This window comes from Phaethon aethereus (assembly GCF_964289735.1).
Source record: "Phaethon aethereus genome assembly, chromosome: W".
Lineage (NCBI taxonomy): Eukaryota > Metazoa > Chordata > Aves > Phaethontiformes > Phaethontidae > Phaethon > Phaethon aethereus.
The window spans coordinates 2,575,776-2,589,820 of record NC_138581.1 but is presented as its reverse complement, the minus strand read 5'-3'; the positions used below and the strand labels follow the sequence as shown (position 1 = coordinate 2,589,820).

Genomic DNA, 14,045 nt, shown 5'->3' with positions numbered 1-14,045 from the left:
CGCAGGTGTGAAAAAAATCAATTATCCCATGATGTTAGTGACTATCGGTTTTGCTGTCCTGTAAAAGACTTCATGTGTTTCGGATAACACTTCATGTTTAATATTTTATTTAGTAGCTGAGAAAAAGTGCTAGTGGAATAAAGATTTTGCATCTTGAGTAGTTTATGGTTACATAAACTCAAGTAATCTTACATCTTTATCACAGGCTGAAGTTAGAGTTCATTAAAGCAAAACCACAGCAATTCAGATATTTTTGGGGTTTTTTTAATCAAGTCCCTGCACTCCCTCGGAGCCAGGGAAAATACTAATAATTGTTTAAATTTCCCCTGCATTTGTCACTATCTTGTTATACAGGCATACTAAACCAGTCCTTAAAAAAGAAAAAAAGAAACCCACAAACCACAAAACTTTCTTAATAAAAGTAAAAACATTAGGTGCCAAAACTGTATGTTTACATTGTTAAACATGTGCAGTCAAGGGCACACAGGGAGAAGACAAGTGTGTTTTAGACTTCAATAAAATGTTAGCTTGGCTAAACTGCATATAATATTCACTTTAAAAGAGGCATTTAAGGCATAAATAAATGAGCCAGGAAGGAAGACTTTGCACTGCAGCATAGAAAGGCTTTGTGATTACTCTCAGAAACTTAATTTTTGCCTTTCCTTATTCTGTGAGATCTTATCTGTGCAGATGTAATGTTTCACTAGCAGCATTTATTTGATTTTTTAATTAAAAAAAATCAGCTTACATCTTTTCTGTATAAATAGGAAGAAATATAATTGTTACCGTAATAATACCCTACATGCCTCTAGTTGTGGGGATGAGCTGGGTTATTTTTTTCTTCTTATCAAACTTTATCAAATTCATCCTCTTCATCTGTCCTTCAGGATTTTCACTTACAAAACTTCCTCCTTGCTTTCTGTAAAATGCAGCAACATTCATGTCTGGGCACAGCTTCTGTCACCTGAATAGCAAAAAGGAGCATTGCTGCTGAGGAAACCTGGGCAGTCACTTTAATTTAGAATGCACCGTTTTTCGTGTTATCGCTGAGACTTTAAAATGACATTCACAGGAATCCTAACAGCAGCATTAGCTGACATGGTATAGCAGTGAAAATAAAGCTGAACATTTCTCTGGTCTTAGGATCCCAGTGAAATGAGGATGAATGAGTGGGCTGTGTGGATCACCTTTGGAAGAAAGGGGCAATTACCCTTTATGGACTGTTCTTTAAGTAATTTCCACTAGAAATGCTTTTTTTGGAGACAAAATATGAAAGAATAGACTCCATTAATGAAGAGTTGGTCTCAGCAGAAATGTCATCTGCAGGACAGGCTTCAACCGGGATAGGAAGTTGGAAGGAAAAAATATTACTGCTTCTCTTATTGATACTTTGGGGCCAGACCCAGTAAGAAGCAGTGGCTATGGTGTGACTGCAAAGCTAGCTCCAGAAATGGGATGAAAATAGTCAGCAAAGCAGAACCAGAACATTTCCTTGGTCACACATGAAATGGAGCTGGGATGCGACCCCCTTCGCCGGCTCCCGGGGCGCTGGTTCCCTGTACGCTGGTACCCAAAGCCCAGGGGACTGGGACGTGGACAGAGAAGGGTTTGCTGCTGTGCTTTGGGGTTCAGCTAGACATTGGTGAGGAGGTGATAGGATGTGGCTGGTGCTGCGTTTCCCAAGACCGACCTTTGAATCCACTGACGTTTTCACTTCGTTTGTCTAAAATTCCATGTTAGGCGTCTAAAAGATTTATGGCTCTAGGTCTTTGTCTCTGTGGTTGCAACATTAGGATAACAGAATTATCTCCCAGATGGAGAAAGTATTTGGTAATACTGTGACTGTTGATACCACTGTTAAGACATCCTACCTTCATGTGTCTTGACTCAAGCATTGGGATTTTGCTGTTTGTGATGACCAGTCAAAGCTAGATGAGACCCATCAACTCATTCTTTCATAGCTCCATCCCTCCTGCAGCCCCCTTTTCTCACGCAAGTGCCGACGTGGCACGCACCCCAGGGCCCCAGCACTGCCCGGGCTGTCCCCTCACCCCGGGCACCCCGGAGACGCTGCCAGCATCAACTTTTACTGTCAGGAGCTGCTGGGGTAATCACACTTCATTTGGTTCAGCACAGAAATAACATTTGATGAAACAATGGAAAGGCATCACACTTTTACCGAATGGTTATGAAATTTGGCCTGGATCTTGAGTGCAGTCAAGAGCTGTAGGACAGACTTTTTGATACGTTTTTGGCCATCTTGACAGACACGGAATATGTTTTGGGGTTTTGTTTGTTTTTTTTCAGTGGGTCTGTAAATCTGAATACACTGTCTGAATTTTATTCTTGCATCCCCCAAAGCTAACACGGGTGTCTCTGAAAGTTCTAAACCTTACAAAGTGCTAATAAAACCCATGAGCTGGAAAGCCTCTTGCTGTTGGCACAGGTCTGGGAGAAGGGGTGGCCTGTCCTCGCTACGGGGTGCCCAGCGACGTGGAGGTCTCGCACCCAGCACCCACTGGTTGAGAGTGAGGGCATCCCATCACCTCCTGTATCATGGAGCCTTCCCTCACGGCATTGACTCAGCCTGACTTGCTGCAGGGTCCTATAATACTGCCAAAATTTGGAAAATAAAATAAAACCGTTTCCAGTAGATGTATTAGCCGGTTTCTATTTCTGCAGCCGCTGTTTATGCCATTCTGGGAGAATGAAGGTACCTGAAAAGAGTTGTAAATTTACTCTTGCCTCCTTGAGGTCTTTTTTGCACACCCGGAATGGTTGGAAGATTTCCCCGTCTAAATGAAAATCAGGACCTGAGGTTTATTTCTTACTCCGTTTAATGACTTTTACGACTTTTTCTTTTAATTATATATAACCTAAGGTATGTTTTGCTTTTCTATTTCTGTTTTTCTTATTCCGTGTTGATAATGTGTATGTAGCAGTGGGAATAATGTATCTTGTTAATTTATGTTGCAGAACTAATGAAAAGGGAAGCCATGGAAGGTTTTTGTATGTTATAAAAATAGCCTTGCCTAATGGGATTGATGTGTAGGGGATGGGGTAGGGGAAGGTTGGAAACAAAAACCTAAGACCAAAATTGGCTCCCTAAAACCAAAGTTTGGATCACATAGCCCTACTAAAGCCACAAGGATATATGCTCCCATCTTTAAAATCCACAGAACAGTCTCTAGAGAATAAACCAATTATAAACCAGCCTATTTCTGGGCTGAAATTACATGATATTTATCAAATAATTCAGGCCAGAATTAGCTTTGCTTCAGAATTTTGAAAGTAGCCTTAACTCCCAGAGTGCCCTTTTAATGCATAATTAACTCTTTTCACAAGCTTAATGTTATCTTTCACAGAGAATTCAGAAAGTGTGTGATGAAAATCCGTATTTATGCTCAAGTAATATTCTCCAGCGCTCTTCAGATTATTTTGGTGTTTGTTGGTGGGTTTTTTTAAACTAGGTGGCAGTAGGAGAGAATTAGTTTATAGATTTTTATTTTTTTTTTTGCCATTTATTGGGGCTGAAGTTGTCATAACAGTTTGTGAGTTATTTGAGAAGCAGTCCTCTGAGTAGTCTCCACTGAGTAGATTATCTAATAAAACTTGTAACGAACAGATTTGTCACCTGCCTTCTAAGTGATCTTTGAGATGCTGATGATTGCATCAATACACAAACATAGGCTTTGATGGGAGAATAAATGATGCTGATTGTGTGCCTAATTACACAGTTTATGGGCCCAATCCAGCATCTGTTGAAACTTAAAAGAGGAAAAATCTTCTTGGTTTTAGGGAACTTTTGTTCAGGAGATACAAAGCAAGGTGCTGCATAGTGTTTATTAACCATGTATTTTCTTAAGGTGGTGAAGAAAAGTGTGGTATGTAAAATCAGATACTTATACAGAACCCTTTTTTTCGAAGCTGCAGTAGCTTGCAGGAATCATAAAATCTACTAAATACAGAGATCAATACTAATTGATGGTTTGAATAGTGAAGGCAAATGATGCTGGGTATCTCCTACCTCACTTGAAGGAAGGAGACTCCATCATCATCTGCAACAACAGGTGAAGCACTTCAATTCAGTAAGTCCCTTCTGAACTGTGTCTTAAATGCTGTTTGGCTAACTAAACATCTCCAAATCTGCTCACATCCTTTGTATTGATTTATTAAATGGTTTCCTATATTTCTGTGTGCACTCTAATATATTTACTTCTGATCTTCTCTGCGAATGCTTAGTTTCCTGTGTTCTTTGTCTGCTGCGTTTTTATTTTCTCCTCAATAAGGATTTCATTTACAAGCAGCAATACTCTTCACCTTGCTTCTTTTGTCCAAGTTATTTCTCGAAATAGAGTTCATAGAATTCATAGCATAGCATTCATAGTTCATAGCAGTCACCAGGAGAAATAGCATTTCTGTGGACCAGGGCGTATGCTGCACATGCTCATGTAAATCCTGAGCGTTTCCACAATAAGCGCTGGCATCTCGGGCGTGCCAGAGGCATGAAGGTAAGGAGTGCGGGTTTCAGATGAACAGTGCTGATGGGTCACATGAGTATTTTAAAAGAGAAATTAATACAGTATCAGAAAAAGTGTTTACCCTACACAAAGACTACTCCTCGATAGGTGTTATTAGTGGGTTGGTATTTGTTTGCTTTAACCCTTCTTCTAAGTCTTCAGCAATGTTTTTAAGGATGCATGTGTATTAATTATCTTAAATGCCTGCTATTTTCACAGCCTTTTCTTCATCGGGAAATAAAGCATGCTGGTACTCATGGTTTGAGATAAAGACAGTTTAATGGGTAAAGCAAAAGCCGCGCACGCAAGCAAAGCAAAACAAGGACAAAAAAAAAAAGGACTGTCGTGGTTTAGCCCCAGCCAGCAACTAAGCCCCACGCAGCCGCTCACTCACTCCCCCACGGTGGCACGGGGGAGAGAATCGGAAGAGTAAAAGTGAGGAAACTCATGGGTTGAGATAAAGACAGTTTAATGGGTAAAGCAAAAGCTGCGCACGCAAGCAAAGCAAAACAAGGAATTTGTTCACCACTCCCCATGGGCAGGCAGGTGTTCAGCCATCTCCAGGGAAGCAGGGCTCCGTCATGCGTAATGGTTTCTTGGGAAGACAGACGCCATCACTCCGAACGTCCCTCCACCCCTTCCTTCTTCTTCGTCCCAGCTTTATATACTGAGCATGACGTTATATGGTATGGAATATCTCTTTGGCCAGCCTGGGTCAGCTGTCCCAGCTGTGTCCCCTCCCAGCTTCCCGTGCACCCCCAGCCTGCTCGCTGCAGGCCAGCACGAGAAGCTGGACTGTCCCTGACTACTTAGCAACAACCCAAAACAGCAGCACCTCATCAACATTTTCTCACCCCAAATCCAAAACACAGCCCCACATTAGCTTCTGAGAAGAAAATTAACTCTACCCTGGCTGAAACCAGGACACTGGTATAATAAATTTGGGTTTAATATGCATGAGCAATATTTGCTCTCAGCACTGTTCAGTAGCTATGAGTAGGAGATAAATCAATTTAACCAAAATTACCAACCTTTGGCAAAGCTTTATCATTCTGGTACGTACTCTGTATTACACTGTGCCGTCACATGTGTGAATTTAAGGCCTGATCCTGGCCCAAGCATTTATAAACACTGAGGAGATGAAGTACAGCTGCAGATTTTGCAATTTGGACTTCTCTGCACTTGAGATGGTTTTGCCAGTTGATGAGGCCGTTATGTCTGCTGAAATCTGTGCTTGTGAAGTCCTGTGTTAAGCCTGACTGCTGACTGCTCTTGTTGGTTCATCTGTAGGGTGTGAATGACTTCACCTGTGTGGCAAGACTGAACTGTGCTCTTGAGTGCACAATTTTTTTTCAGGATTTTTGGACAGTATTCTATTTTGACTGTTTATCTTTGCTGTATGGCTTGTTTTCCCATCAGATAAAAATAGGACCAAAATACTTATTTATGACATAGTAATGACAGCCTGGAATTTCTAAGAGTTGACATCTGGTGTAATTTACTCAAACTGGAAAATCTCTGAAATTATTTTTCCACAAGCAATGTGTGACAAAGGTTTCTAATTTTTTAACAGTTGTTTTCTTCTTCCTGTAAAGACAAATTAGCAATGTGATATGGTATCGTAAAGTGAAAATTTCCCTCTTCATCTACCGGATAGTACCCAAGTAAGCATGTGCCGCTTGCAAATAATATGATACGGTAAAGAAAAGAAAAAGAGAAACAATCATGCTCACTCAAAAGAAGACACCAATATCAAATGTGATCTTTATTTATTGTGACTGCAATATCTGCTTCTTTGCTCTGCCTTTTAGTAAAACTAACAGAGGTCAGAATATGCAGGCGCCGGTCCTCTGTCTTTCTTAAGAGGAAAATTGTATAGAATGAGATATGATGGTAATGTTTATGGGGCAATGCTTTGCTGAGTAGAGATGATAGCAGCTGAATATGACTCGCCACGCACCATTTCTCTGTATTTATAGGCTTTTTGCTGGAAGGTGCTTGATCCTTCACTCCTTCCAGACAAACTCCAGTGAAGGCTGCTGGAGGCAGGCTCCAGTCCCACCACTGCGATGGCTTTCTAATGCCCAGCTGTAAGCTCTTAAATGGCGTGAGTAAAGGTGTAGAGCAGCTTCTTCCAGGATCTCCTCCTGTGAAGGGAGGATGTTATGGCAGTCTGATGTGATAAAACATATTTGCTTTGAAACCAGCTACTTAATTTACTTAGTGAACAAATATGTTGTGTACAGCACCATAAAGTTCCTTGGTGAATTCTGAAAACTCTGAATTTTTTAGGATTTTGACAGTTCTTCTCCCTCGCAGGCTTAAATATTGTGCCCGTGATAATGAGAGCAGGCGGGACTCAAATAGATCACTGTCTTTATAATCCTTACACTGAAACTTTTTCTTTGAGAGGGATACAGCCCTAAGGGTCAAAACTGCGAGAAATGCTACCTCTGCTATTCTGAGACATTTCTTTTTCGCAGTCTTCCCAACTGGGGTCGTTAATTGTGATCATCGGGTGGGAATCCACCCCATTGTTAATGTAACAGGTTATTTTCTAAAATCCATTTTAAAAGGTTGCTGTATTTATTACCTAGTCAAAGAATTAACAACTAGGTGCTAGGCTATTTAGATCGCTGCACGCTTTACTTCAGAGGGCTTTGCTCAGGACTGTAGCTGGGATTATTTCTTATTTTTCTTGACAGCTCTGTTGTGCCTTCCTTTATTGGTAACATTATGACATTAAATCTTCTGAAAAGAAAATAACTTTTTTAATGTAGTGGCACTGGGCAGCAGGGCTGTAATCAAATTTTGGCCAGTCACTCATTCTGGCAAGGTTATACAAGTCTCTCTCTTCCTTGAAAATATGACAAAACTTCCAAAATATACCAGAATAAGCCATTTTTATGTGTTTAACTGAACAGAGCTGTCTCCTCTCCCAAGGTCAGGCAAAACCAGATTTCTCCTTTATCCCATTCAGACAGGAATTAATCCAGAGGAGTCTTACAGACTCTGTTACACCAGGCAGGGGATAGAGGGTACGGTCGCAGAGATTCATTCTGGACTGTGAAGGTATGAATCTGGCTCTGCTTCTGAGGAAATAATGGCTAAAATGATAGCTAAAAGGCTCGAACTCTTCTTTTGGGAGGGCTGGAGGGTGCAGCGAAGCCTGGCATGCACAGTGCTGAGCCTAAGGATGGGAGCTGCAGGATGGGAGGGCTGCGATGTGCCCAGAAAACTGAACTAGTTGTGTTCATCCTCTTAATTCAAGATAAAGAGGCTGCTAACGAGGACTGGCACTCTCTAAAGTGTGATGTGGGTCGTGGTGTCTCATTTTGGGAAGCATCCCCTTAGTCATCTGCATCAGGACACGAAGTCATCTGGGTCCCCATGAGACACGGGAAAAATGTCAGCGGTGCAAGGTTGCCTTGGGGAATGTTGACCATGATGAGTTGTCTCTGAACAAGTGTTAAATAAATTCTTGGGGGTTGGAGTAGATGACCCCCAGAGGTCCCTTCCAACCTACACCATTCTGTACTTTGATGACGTTTCTGTTGCTTTCCATTGTCGTTTTGATATTAACTTCTTTGTCATTTTGACATTAACTTCTCTTCCAACATGGCTCAGATGCAATCCAGATTAATGGAGTACCTGACTCCATTCATTCCACCTAAACTTAGGCACTTGATTTAGTCATTTGAAATGCAGCACCCTGTGCTGCTTGTTTTAATGACAAGGTGCAGGCAGCTCCTGAAGGGTGATTCAGATAGATGATATGTCCTTCTCTGACCAAGTAGTGGGATGCTTCAGCTGTGTACATAAATTAATTGGGATGAACCCAACCTTGAATGTCCAGCAGCAGATTTATAACAAAGTTGAACTTTTCAGCTTTAGTAGTAAACCAAGAGTTGAGGCTGGACTAGTTCCAATGTCCTTCGCAGTAGAAGAATATCCTTCTGCAGGTCTGTAGATCAACTAAGGTACCAATTATAAATACATCTAATAGGAGGTCTTCAGGACAAGACTTTCAAGCCTCAGAGATTTGCCTTAAGCTTATCACTGACTGGTATAGTTTCTGTGTGTGCAGAGAATTAGGCAAATCCCATTGAATTCTGCAAATTCAGGCTGGTTTGGGGAGGGGGATGAAATTTATACCAAAAGTGTCCCAACAACATCTCTGATGCTAATTCAAAATGTCTAGCTGCAGGTCCCTAAAGCAAAAGTGCTTGTTAGAAGAACTAGAAAATAGAAAATATATTTTTATGTCTGAGTTGATGTTTTTTGGAGCCCCACTTAATGTTATTGAATGTCCACAGGGAATCAAAACTCTTTAATTAAACAGATGCCAATGGGTGCAAAATTTAAAGGCCTATCCTGAATGTCCCTTGTCATTAATCCGAAAAATCAATATAATGTGTTCAGTTGTCTAGTGACTTCCAGCCATTTACCCTTCCCAGATGAATTTGACATCTGGGTCCCATGATAATTACAGGGACCTCCAGTGCTTCAAATTTTAAAGAAAAACATAATTAAAAAAAAAAAAAGTGGAGATGGAACCAGAAATAATTTCTGAAGATTATGTATTTTCATAGCTAACTGGAGCTGGAGTTCTTTAAGGCAACGCGTGATACCTGGACTACCCTTGTATTTCAGACAGTGTTTTAGAGACTTGGAAAGCCAAAAGCAGAAGCACAGATAATGTTCAGTCAATTAATGAGTAAGATCAGCCTTGGATACAAAATGGGGAGGAATTAAGCAGTGGGCAGGTTTTAAAATGCTATTATAATAAACACAGATTGAGGAATGGGGCCCTGGAGTGGGACTGTCCTTGGTCTCTGAGATGGATTAAGTATTCTGATTTACCCCAGGGAAAATGGAGGAGCACCTTCATTTCTCATGAAATGCCAAATTTTTCTTTTTCATCGGGAAGTGCCTCTGTCTCTGTTCAGGTAACCTAGCCATACATGTGAGAAGCCCCTTTATTTTGAGGCTGCATTTGAGCCTTCCACTGGCACCTGCCTGGGATGTTGGAGGAGTTGCCGTCCTGTAAGATCCAAGTTCTGAATATACATTATACTGAATAATCAAGGAAATAAAGTTGTTTTATAGCTGCCACAGAAGTATGTGTATACAGTCCGAGGGCAGCATCGTGCGAGAGGTGAGAGTAGAGAATCGCAAATTAGCTTTGATGAGTATTTGTTTGAATTTGAAAATTTGAAAATTTGAAAATGGAGACCTGTGGGTCTCCACCCTCCATTTTTTTTTTTAACTAAGCGTTACAATCACCAGAACCCGGCCACTCATTTGATAACTAACTAAAGAACAGGGCCAGAGCCTGCCCTTCTCGTTTCATTTGAACTTTTCCCAGTGACTTAATTGGAGACAAGGTCAGTGTATATTCATATTTCAAGTCTTCTCATAGTCATAAACTTCACCCCTATGTGATCATTAAAAGTTTTACAAAAACACATTTTATTAGCATCCAGCCCTAAACTTGGTGATAGAAGATATATTTGTGTAATCAAAAGGAAAAGTAACACGCTCCTGTGAATAAATGGATGTAACAAAGCTTAGAAGTAGTTCAAAGTGCCAGTTTTCAATAGGGCACAGAAAATGCATGCAATTCAGGGATGTTGTCAAAGAAATGTAAGAAATAAAGTTTTGTCAGCAAAACTTAAGAAGGTATTTCACAGGGTATGCTTTTTGTTGCAGAAAGAAAAGAAACAGAAATAACTGAGTTTTACACGGACATGTCGTGATGTCCCTTCCCCATACCTGCTATCTGCGTTTCTTGAGAGGGGGTTTTCTTTCCCCTGGATACTGCTCTGCGGTGCTCTGAGGTGCTGAGCAGCAGGCTGGGACATGTCCTAGCCTAACCCGAAAATGTCCAGAGTCAGAAGTGTTTTTCTTTAAGATCCACAGCCTGGCTAATTGTCCCCGTGTCTTCTGATGTCTGGTGTGTATCTAAAGCACTGCTGGATGTGCAGCGACAGAGGTCTGACCTCTGTCTCCCAAGCAGAGAAGCCACTCTAAATGCGCTTGAAGTTCTGCACCAGGAGGTTAAAAATTCACTGCAGCATCGGTGTCAGGGGGAGGGCATCATCTCACATTTAGATCTCGGGCTTTAAAAAAAATGTGAATGCAGGTTTTGTGTAAAATTGAGTAGAAGCAGCTCACTAGAGTCCTGTCTTCTCTGACCTGTTACTCCATAGTACACCAGTAATTCTCCTGAAAATCAGTTGGAAGCGGTAATGTTCTTTGGGGAGAGTGCTGGTGCGTGGCACGTAGCAAGTTAAAAAGGAGGAAGTGTTCGTCGTCCTGCCACGCTTCTGAAACGAGGAGCAGAGCTCTCCCCGTACTCCGGTAGCGGCGAAACAAGCGGATCCTTTCCGATCTTCCCATTCCATCAACCCTAATGCATCTTTCATTCTTCTGCCTTTCATATTGTTTATCATCAAGAAATGGAAAATATGAAATTGTTTATTGTTTAATTAAGCCAAGCTGGTCATGGAGAGGAGTGAGGATGAGTAACTTCAATCACTTGGATAATAAATCAGTTTGGACCGGGGTTGTAATAATGTGCAATCTGCAATATCCCTCTTTGGACATAAAAACTGCCAACCCCAGCAACATCTGGCAGTTTTTCCCTTCCTTCCACAGATGTTTCAATATCTTCTTGTTTCCCTGGTCTTTTTAATAGGATTTTTCATCATCATCTTTCATCTTTGAGCAATTCAGCAAGAGCTTTATACCCATTTGTAGAATTTACCTCGTTTTAGCCGTTTGCTCACAATCCTGTCCAAATCCTTTCCCAGCCCTCTCTCAATGCCCGCGATGGGGCTCAGGGAGCCGTTCCAGCGCACGATGCACGCTGAATAGCACCAGATGGTTCCTTTCTCCTCAGAAACTCACTAACTAACCTCTACACTCAAAATAGTGTCTTTTCTGCTACAGAAATAGGCCTTCAAATCTGAGCATTTCTGCTGGCGAACTACCTTTATGCTTTTCACATGAGGCCCAGAGAGATGTCTCCAGGTTAACAGTACATCATGAGAAGCGGGTATGCTTTGCGCTCCTGCGTTACCTTACCGCAGTAACCTTCACGCACACGAAGACTCGCAAACCTCTGTTGCAGTTCGTATTTCGGTAGTATTGTTATGAAAATGTGTAATTTGCAAAAAGGAGACTGTCAGGGGCTTTATGAAAAATTGTACAGAGGATTAGCGTCAAAGCTAAGACAGGCTCTTGGCACTCAGGTCACGGGCATAAGGCACTCCATCAATCTCCAAATGCAGCGTGCACTGCTCCGTTGCATATGTTATAACAGGAGTAACCTCCTTTACTGCTGCAGGAGCATAAATATTTAATAAACAGGTTTAGGGGTGCATTATTTCATTGTAATTTTCTATTTTTCTCCTTTTGTTGTTTGTGGCGGTGATGGCGTTCGGTCATGTCTGCTGATGGGCAGCTAACACCTTCCTCCAGAGAAAGAGGCAGCTAGCTGCTTTTCAGGCATCTCTGGGCAGCTCCTGACACCAGCACAGCATAATAAGGGCGCATGCATTAACATTATTTAAAGTGGAAGATTTTAAAAAAAATATTCTTGAGATTTTGATTTTAATCTGAATCTTAATAGCCTAATTATTTTGAAATTATTGTGCCCTTTGCTTTATAAACTCTTAATCACGAGGCTCTCAGGCAGATATCGTTTAAGTAATCAGCATCAGTATAATCAGTAATTAAAGTGATAGTCAGCTACAGGTGCTGCTAAGTGCTAATCAATTAAGTGCCTTTGTAATTGAAAACTTGATTGAAGTATTGATAGCTACTTTGATCCCTGGACCTGTAAAGTTCCAGTTGGTTTTCTTATAGTTGACTGAAGCCCTTTACAAATTTGCAGTATTTAGCAGGTGTTGCGAAGGAGGGAGGTGAAATTCAACCTTTCCTTGCCTGACTGTTCTGAATAAAAATTGCACTGCGGATCAGAAGTGGTTTTGCCGGCTGTTCAATGACTTTAAGGAGTTTCTTTGCCCGTTGACAGGCAGCTCTCTGCAGGTGGTTTTGCTGCCTCTGTACATCTGACGTTGGCAAATGCCCTACGGGCAACGTTGCCTGCCGTACGGGCAACGCAGCAACCGTTGAGCAGGGACGGGGTTCCTGCCGGGCTGGATGCGGCTGGCAGCATCCATGTCCGTTTGCTCATCAGTCTTCCAGGGGTTCGTGACTCCACACACCCCGGTCCCTCGAAACTAAATATCCTCAGCAGAGAGAGGGAGAGCTGAGAGCAAACGTTCATTGTGAGTAACTGTCATTGACACAAGAATGAGTTAAAACGACAAGAAATCTATCACTGCAGCTATGGAAATATATTGTAGATGGGTTTTCCTATTACAGGGGTTTTCTTCTTCATGAAAACTTGCTAGCCCGACTTTGAACGAGAAGTCAAAGCTTTGAAAATTTGCATGAATATGATGTTCTTTAAAAATAAAGAGCATTTCAAGTTAATGGAACCTTAGGTTTTGTTTTCAAATGTGCTTACAAAGTTAGTTTTAATTGTGTAATGAAATGTCTAAAAATTACCTAAAATAACTGAAAATGCCTACAAATCCAATAAGGAATCACTCTTTCTGCTTAGTTAATAAAACAAGAAACTGAAAACAAGATTCACCCATCCTAAAAAGATTAATACGTCAGGTGATTTTCTTTGGACATTCCTTTTTCTCACCATCAGCTATAAAAAGAGCCTATCTGAACTTAGCTGAGAGAAATCTTACCAATTTTGAAACATAAAAATTATTTAAATGTTGGTCTAAGCAGTTCCCATTACATAGGAGGAGAATGCTGCTCTGCCTACTATTTTGAAATGTCCATGTGTCACCCGGTTAAAAAGCACTCAGTTGCACTGTACATGATTATTTCCCAAGTCTTTTTTAAATATATATAACAAAATCTTAGAAGCAGTGGTGCTTTAGAAGTTTCTATGTTTGCAGAGAGAGAGAAAATTATGACTTTTTTCATTATTTATTTTCAAACCTCACTATTTTCTGTTTGTTTTGTTCCTTTGCCACCATAACCAAATATTTGCCTAAGGTTCCTGACTATTCTGAGCCTTATATTTGGTTATGTTTCATCTTTTCACGTTAGTGAAGACACCCAGAGGCATTTTTATCCTGAAGTTTTTTTCCCCATTACTTTTCCATTTTTTTTTTTTTCTTTTAAGACTGTGGTGATCAAATGGTTTCGGTATTTGATCATGCAATTTTAATATAAGAGCTGTTTGGAGACGTAGTTCAGAAAAGAAATACTCTGAGGAGATAATACTGGCTGAAAAGGTCTTCATACCTTAACAATCCTCCCAATTTTTTTTTCTTACTCTTATCTTCTCTCGGGCTGGGGTACAGAAGTGGTTCGATGAGACACTATGCTTGGGGACTTTAAAATTGCCCGTATCCAAGGCAGCTGCCAGCAGTCTCAACACGTACTTGTAAACTAATTTGCAGCTTACACGTTGGTTGTAGGAGGGGA

The 14,045-nt window shown here is 41.0% G+C and overlaps 1 protein-coding gene across 1 annotated transcript in view; it reads left to right on the top strand.

Moving 5' to 3' along the window:
- The window catches only part of LOC309415080 (netrin receptor DCC-like), a 593,773-nt gene that overhangs the window by 478,553 nt on the left and 101,175 nt on the right, over positions 1–14,045 (top strand).